Genomic DNA, 7,235 nt, shown 5'->3' with positions numbered 1-7,235 from the left:
TATCATCCAATAGCTTTTAATTACTTGAACCGTCTTGTTCTTTTTTTAATTGTGTCTTATCAATCATTCGACTTTCATGTAAGGAAAAATCATTTGACCACGATGGATATATAATATTATATATATAAATAATATATATAATTTTATATTTAAATAATAATATATTACTATATAATTATATATTATTTTATTTTTAAAATTATTTAATAATATAATGATATATTATTATTTAGATATAAAATTATAAATATTATTTATGTATATAATTTTATTATTAAAATTTACACTCTTAACGTATCATCATTGTTGTATCAAATACCACTTGCCGTACTCTTAATATTTTAAAGGATTTGTACAAACAGAATGGCAAACAATGGATAACATATTATTGATATTCAATTTTTTTTATTGCTTATATTTCATAAAATATGTGTTTGCGTTGATAATGTAGATGTTATATATATGGGTTTAATGATTTTTTGGTTTTAGGATTTGTTTGGGTTTTATATCGAATTGATTGTATTATTGTTGAGTTGTGTAAATGATATTGAAATTGAAAAGAGTTATAATCGAGTAATTAAATAGTCAAATAAATATGTGTGATTTACATTTAGAATGCATGTCACATATAAAACGAATATATGAAGATAGGGCTTAAATAAATGTACGACACATATAGTAGGTCTTTCAAAAAATTTACATTATGTTAGTTTAGGTATTCAAGAGTGACACGTAATGTGGGATAACTAAATTTGTCATACGTGAATTATTGGATATGTGTGAACTTATCATTCTATTCAAGCTTAAGTCTGATAACTTAATTGATAAAGAACAGTTGAAGTCTTCAAGGTTGGTACGAGTTCAAATTTAGTTCAACCCAAAATGTCTTTTCTTTTTAAATTGAACTTTCAAGCTTCAGACCGAACTAGTTCAATTGGCAAACCTGGTCAAGGCATGTCTTTATATTTTAGATGATCAAAATTAATTAATTTTATATTTAAATTTAAATGATATTTGGTATGGTTTTGATAATTTATGATAACTATATAAGTATAATACAACGAATGGTAAAAAGTATGTTTATAAAAATATGACTATATAATTTGGATATAGAAAAAATATAGAGCATGTATATACAAATTTAATACAAGATATCGTTAATAATACGTTTCCAAAAAATACAATATTAATCCTAATGAAGTAATTTTCATGTTTCACCAAGTTAAAATCAATATAGTATTTTAAATATAAAGAATTTAATTAACCATTAAACTTAATATCTGAAAGTCAAATTATAGTCATATAACTCTCAAACACAATACATAATCAAGACTTAAGTATAATCTTTCAGACATATAACATAGTCAAGATTCAGACACATAATTCAACCAAAATTCAAATTATAATCTATATAACACAAAACATATAAACAAACAATAAGAACTCACTAACACTTATTTCTTTGGACTTCAATAAAAGAAATTTTGAAAGAATCAATTTATAAATCATGATAATTGATATTTCCATTTTATATGCATTTAGAGATTTATCATACCACAATCAATGGAGTTCTTCTTCTTTTTTTTTTTTTTTGGCAAAACTATTGTTTCTTTGCGTTAGCATTTGAATAATGAAATGATGAGTTTACACTAAGAAATGAAAATCGGAAAGAAAAAACATGGGATTGTTGGATATTTTCGATTTAAAAAAGAAAAGAGCGTAACTTGCTATAGTTTGGATTGAGTTTTATATAAAGCACAAAACAATATCATTTAATCACAGAAAATAAATTAAAAAATACGATAATACAAAATACGATCATTTAATATAATAAATGTATAAAATAGGTTTTTTATATGTTTTTTTATACAAGGATACAAGGAAACATGTACAAAATAGTAAAATATGACACATGCAAATAATACACGTGTAAAACAAGATTTTACTAGATAGGATCACACAAATAAGCCAAAATAGTATAGTGAGATACAATTGACATACAATCCAAGAATCGGAAGAAATTATATGAAATCTAACTAATTTTACATGCTAGCCTATTATATTGAAACAAGGTAACGGATTATTCAAGTAAGGTTACAAAGCTCATCCAACAATCTCGACGTAATAGTCTAAAGAGACACCTGACTATTATGATCACCAGTGTTAATCATTGTCATCGTTGGAATAATCACCGATCCTCATTGTAGTCATCACCTTTAGAAATCAGAATTCAAACTTCAAAAGATCAATTTTTCAACGAAGGAAGAAGATATGAAGATCGAAGACTTAGGATTTGTAGAATGAATTAGGACTGCGCTGTTGTTGACATCATGGTTTACTGAACCAGCAATTCAAGTGGATTTGACCGGTGAATCGAAACTAATTTGCTGATCCAATCACAAGTCAAAGCAATTTAACTGGTAAGACGGCTTTTCGTTAAACTATTTTCATTTTACTTGATGGAAGCTGATTGTTCGATTTTCAAAACCACGATATTTGGTTGAAATATCCAATGAATTTACCCAAGTAGAAACAAGAAAAGTGGTGAAAATTCTCGATTTGCTAATGGTAGACTTTCTTTTAGGCCAATACCCTTTTCCCACCCAAGGTTTAGCATATGCCCAATACACATCTATACAAGTTTTAAAAATTTAAATATCCGTTTATAAACTATTAAACTTAACCAAAATCGTTAATTATAAAGGGTGAAATTGTATTTTACCACTAAACCTTAAATATTTATATTATTTCCTTATTTGATTTAAAAACTAACAATTTATTCTTAGATTAAATTTTAAAAAATTTATTTTTTTTCTTAAAATTGTTTCTTTTTTCTCCATTGGTCGGAATCTATTCCCTTCGTTGGTCAACCGTTCCATCATTTTTTTTTCTGTTGTCGACCTTCCAACCATAGCAACTTTATTGGACCAAGACAAACCGTTTTTGTTCAACAAAGAGACGAAAACGTTTCATTGATGTTGACGACAAATGCTAATTCTGATGATTGAAAAAAGAAAAAAAATCCTTAAAAAAAAAGAAATTATTCTAAAATTTAATTTTAAGAAAAAAATATTAGTTTTTTATACTAAAAAAAAATAAATTTTTTAAAATTTAAAAATAAAATAATAATTTTATTATTTATATCTAATAATTTTTATTAATTTTAATAGTTTATAAGAGGGTTAGAGGATTTTAAAATTTGATAGATATTTATTTGACATTGGTTTGACCTTAGGTTGGACTAAGTCTTTCGCCCTTTCTTTTAATGGATCACACTTTTCTCGAGTGCAATTTTGTACTGTACATCAGCGTACATCAAACAACCAAAGAGCAACTTAAGCTTGCAGTTTTGAGAACATTTAGAGGCAAATCGGTCAAACTAGCACTTCAGAAAGTGCCACTACAAGTGCAGAGCCTTCACTGTCACTCTTTAACGCTAACGGGCAACGATAAACAGTTGGGAAAGAAACAAAGAAACCTTCGTACGTATATTTCCACATTTGTCCTCGCCCACTCTACTTCAGAACCAAACCTCGCTAAAACCGAAATGCAGGACTCGGCTTGTAAGCAGACAATTGGAGGAAGATTTCGGAGTGGATTTATCGGATAGGAAACTATTTATTGCAGAGCAGGTGGATTTATTTCTTCAAAGCCAATTTGAGAACGCTCAAGAAGACGACTGTGAAAACGAAGAGCATGATGATGACGATGATAATCAGACGGCTAAGGTCAAGTCTGAGAGAAGCGGCGCTTCTGATGAGGAAGAGGTAGAAGATGACGAAGAAGCAAGTAACCGAAAGGGTCCCGCAAAAAGACGGTTAGGTATTGATATTTAAATTTAGTTTTGATGAAAGGAATTTATGTTTTTCTAGCTTAAACGATTGTACATTTTTAATTTTTAGCTTATTGCTGATTTTGGATTAATTAAATAACTCTATTGAGTTAGTAGAGGATTAGTAATGAATTATTCAAGTGTTTTGTTTTATTTACTGTCATAGTTTATAAAATTTGTGTATTTTTAATGAAGTTGCGAATATTTAAAGACCAGCAAGAGTATGACTAGTTCTTGGATTATATTCAAATAATATAGGATATTTTTGTAATGAAATTTGTTGTTTGGCTTTTAAAGGTGTGAATAGGTTGTTTATATAATGAATTCTGACCAAGGAATGTGTGATGGTGTTATGTTTCATGTGCACTTTCACGAAATTCTTTGCTTTAGCTAGGGGTTTCTGTTTAATTTGTTTTTGAAAATGGGAAAGAGATTTTGAATAACAAAACAAGGAATGTGTGAAGATGAATTCTGTTGTGTGATGGTGTTGTGCACTTTCATGTAATTCTTTGCTTTAGCTAGTGGGGTTTTCTGTTGAATTTGCTTTCGAAAATGGGAAAGAGATTTTGAATAACAACATTGGGGAATATTTACCCCCAAAATAAAAAAACATTGAGGGAATCTGTTTCAATTTTAACTGTGCTGTTTCAATTTTAACAGGTCCTCAAGTAATCGAACCCAGTTGTCTATGATTGCCCTGTAAAACATTGCTGCTGTTTGGCCGTTATTATCAAGATATCCTTTATAAAATAAATAATCAAACAGATAATCAAGTTATTGCATTTTTCCATATCTTTGTGATAGATAACAGTAGATTTTCGTAACTTAATCAGTTGCTGGGAAACTGCTCCAACAATGGCTTTTAGCCTGCATTTATTTTCCCATTTTATGTGGCTTTTGGATGGAAGACATGCTTTCTTCTACCCATTTCTGGCATGTTTTCTTTGCTCTCAGTTTTTCTATTGAAATACACTTTATATTGTGAAATCTGCAATTTTTTTCCTCTGCATTTGGAGTGGAAATGGATTGAGCGTGAGAACATTGAATATCATATTGCTCAATAAAATGCTTAGTCAGTAATCGAGTCAGAAAATTTTACATTGTGCAGGGAAGAGGGAAAGGTGTATAAAATAATTTATTAGAGATCTAAGGTAGAATTGATTTATTTAAGGTGTATTGTGTATGTACTTTTATCTGAAAATTTTCATCACTCCTAAGCAACATGGCTGCTTTTAAAATACATTGGCTGATTTGTTGCTTATTAATATTTGGCTGATTTGTTGCTTATTAATATTTAAAAAAGAAAGAAAAAAAGAAGCATTAATGCTCATCATGCTGGTAGTTTTAATTCATGGCATTCAGCAAATTTAATTACAGTGTCTTTGCATTCAAATTACATTAAGAGCAACCATGTCAATGCATGAAATTCTTGACGTTTGTAAGACAGCATTTATGGTACTTGTAAACAAATATAAAATGGTGTGTATCATGAAAACTTTTTCAAAGATATCTTTTAAGAAGTTATACTATAAGCAATATTTTACTTTTAAGTGATCTTTGACTTTCAGCCAACAAATAAACGCCATGTAGATCTTTAGGTAATATAGTAATTTTGTAGTGATTAATCTGTTGAAATCGGTTTCTCTAGCCTGGAAAAGAAAAATTGATTGTGCTAAAACAGATTTTAGAAAATTTAACCTTGGTCTGATAGGTTTCAAAGCATGGTCATCTTTGCAGTCTTGCAAAATGTGTTGTTCACCCCACCCCTTGTCAGTCAACTTGTAAGTGTACATAAGATGATACTTTTTGTCATGAAAATTGCTTCCTTGTTTTATTTTTCAATTTATTTATTTATGACCAATAACAAACTAGGGAATAGGTGCTATTACATTGGGATGGATGCCTGTATTACTAAGAGGCTTCATCTGTGATTAAACTGGTTCCTTTATCTTCAAATCAGGTCTAATGAGCTTAATAATGAGATCAAGAAAAGAGGGGGCGGTTTTAGCAAATTGTGTAGTCTCTCCCCAACTTCAGGAATTTTTGGGGGTCCCGAACTGGCCAGAACTGAGGTATATCTAGAAGGTTATGGTGAATTTTCTTTTGCTTTGTTCTCTGTTAATCTGATCAGTTAGATTTATCATAATTGTAATAATATGTTATCTTTGTTCTAAGGTTGTCAAGCAAACGTGGGCCTACATTAGAGAAAAAGATTTGCAAGACCCAAGTAATAGACAAAATATGATTTGTGATGAACAGCTGCATGCCCTTCTTGGTGTAGATACAATCAACATGTTTCAAATGAATAAGGCCCTGTCTAAGCACATTTGACCCTTATATTCAGGTGATGGTATGGATGTACAGGATCTTGGTTGCATACCTGTATACTAGTACTATTGGCCCCTTAACCATTCAAAATTATAACAAGAAAATGAACATGGTTACAAGCTGTGCTCCAATATTCATGTTCGCTCTTCAACTGTTGTGAATAAAAAGCATTGAGTCAATGTGAAACTGACTGCAACTATTAAGTTAGGTTCCCTGCATTTTATGGTGCCGTAACAGCCCTGAAGGGACAGTTTCTAAATCCAATTTATATAGTGTTCCTTCTTTCATTTGAAGGTCAATGAAATTTATCTACCATAGTCCTCAGTGTTTTACTTAAACAAGAAATAGAATCAGTTGTTTTTGCTTCAATTTTCTCTGATCATTATTACTAATCAATGACCATCCATTTTGTTTCATTTTATTGAGTTTGTAAAAGACTAATTATTCTGTTTTCTATGGTACAGTTGTTCAGACCAAGTCAACACCAAAGAAAAGCATTGGAAGCAAGAGAGAGAAGAAGGTAGAACCAGAAATTTTTGATTACCATTTAATTTGATGTGTTGTTGCAGATGTCACTTCTTGTTGAAGCCAAAACATAGTCAGATTCTGATCTAGTCATCACCATGTGTATTCACTCATTTCATTTTGTCTCATCACTCAGTTTCTTTCGTCCTTTTTTAATTTGGATTGAGAATTATTTCTTCTTTCCATTTTCAGCTGTATTTCATATGGGTTTGACTAGGTTATTCATTGATTTTTTAATTGACTCAATCTTTTGTTAGATTAAGTGTGAAGGTTGCTACATTCTTTTGTTAATTTTTACTTATTTATCATGTCACATTTGGATGAGCCAACAAGAAAGGAAAAGTGACAGAAGGGAGGAAACGGTTTTTGTTGCTCCTCTTCAGCTTTCAGAAGCTCTAGTTACTTCCTCGGTACTGGAGAAAGTTCATTATCAAGGTCTGATGTTATAAAGAGAATGTAGGATTACATAAAAGAAAATAACCTCCAGGTATTCCTCCTTAGGACATTTTTCTTTGTACCCTGTTTTTGATGACTGGTAGTAGTTTATATT

General features: G+C 30.0%; 1 long non-coding RNA gene across 1 annotated transcript; it reads left to right on the top strand.

Moving 5' to 3' along the window:
• The first annotated feature begins 3,338 nt into the window (after positions 1–3,338).
• LOC123208358 lies at positions 3,339–6,941 on the top strand. Its single transcript, XR_006500770.1, has 4 exons — positions 3,339–3,822; positions 5,793–5,904; positions 6,008–6,176; positions 6,625–6,941. It is a non-coding gene; the product is annotated as an uncharacterized LOC123208358 (long non-coding RNA).
• Positions 6,942–7,235: the final 294 nt, after the last annotated feature.

This window comes from Mangifera indica, chromosome 1, assembly GCF_011075055.1.
Source record: "Mangifera indica cultivar Alphonso chromosome 1, CATAS_Mindica_2.1, whole genome shotgun sequence".
Classification (NCBI taxonomy): Eukaryota; Viridiplantae; Streptophyta; class Magnoliopsida; order Sapindales; family Anacardiaceae; genus Mangifera; species Mangifera indica.
This window is presented reverse-complemented; position numbering and strand designations above follow the sequence as displayed.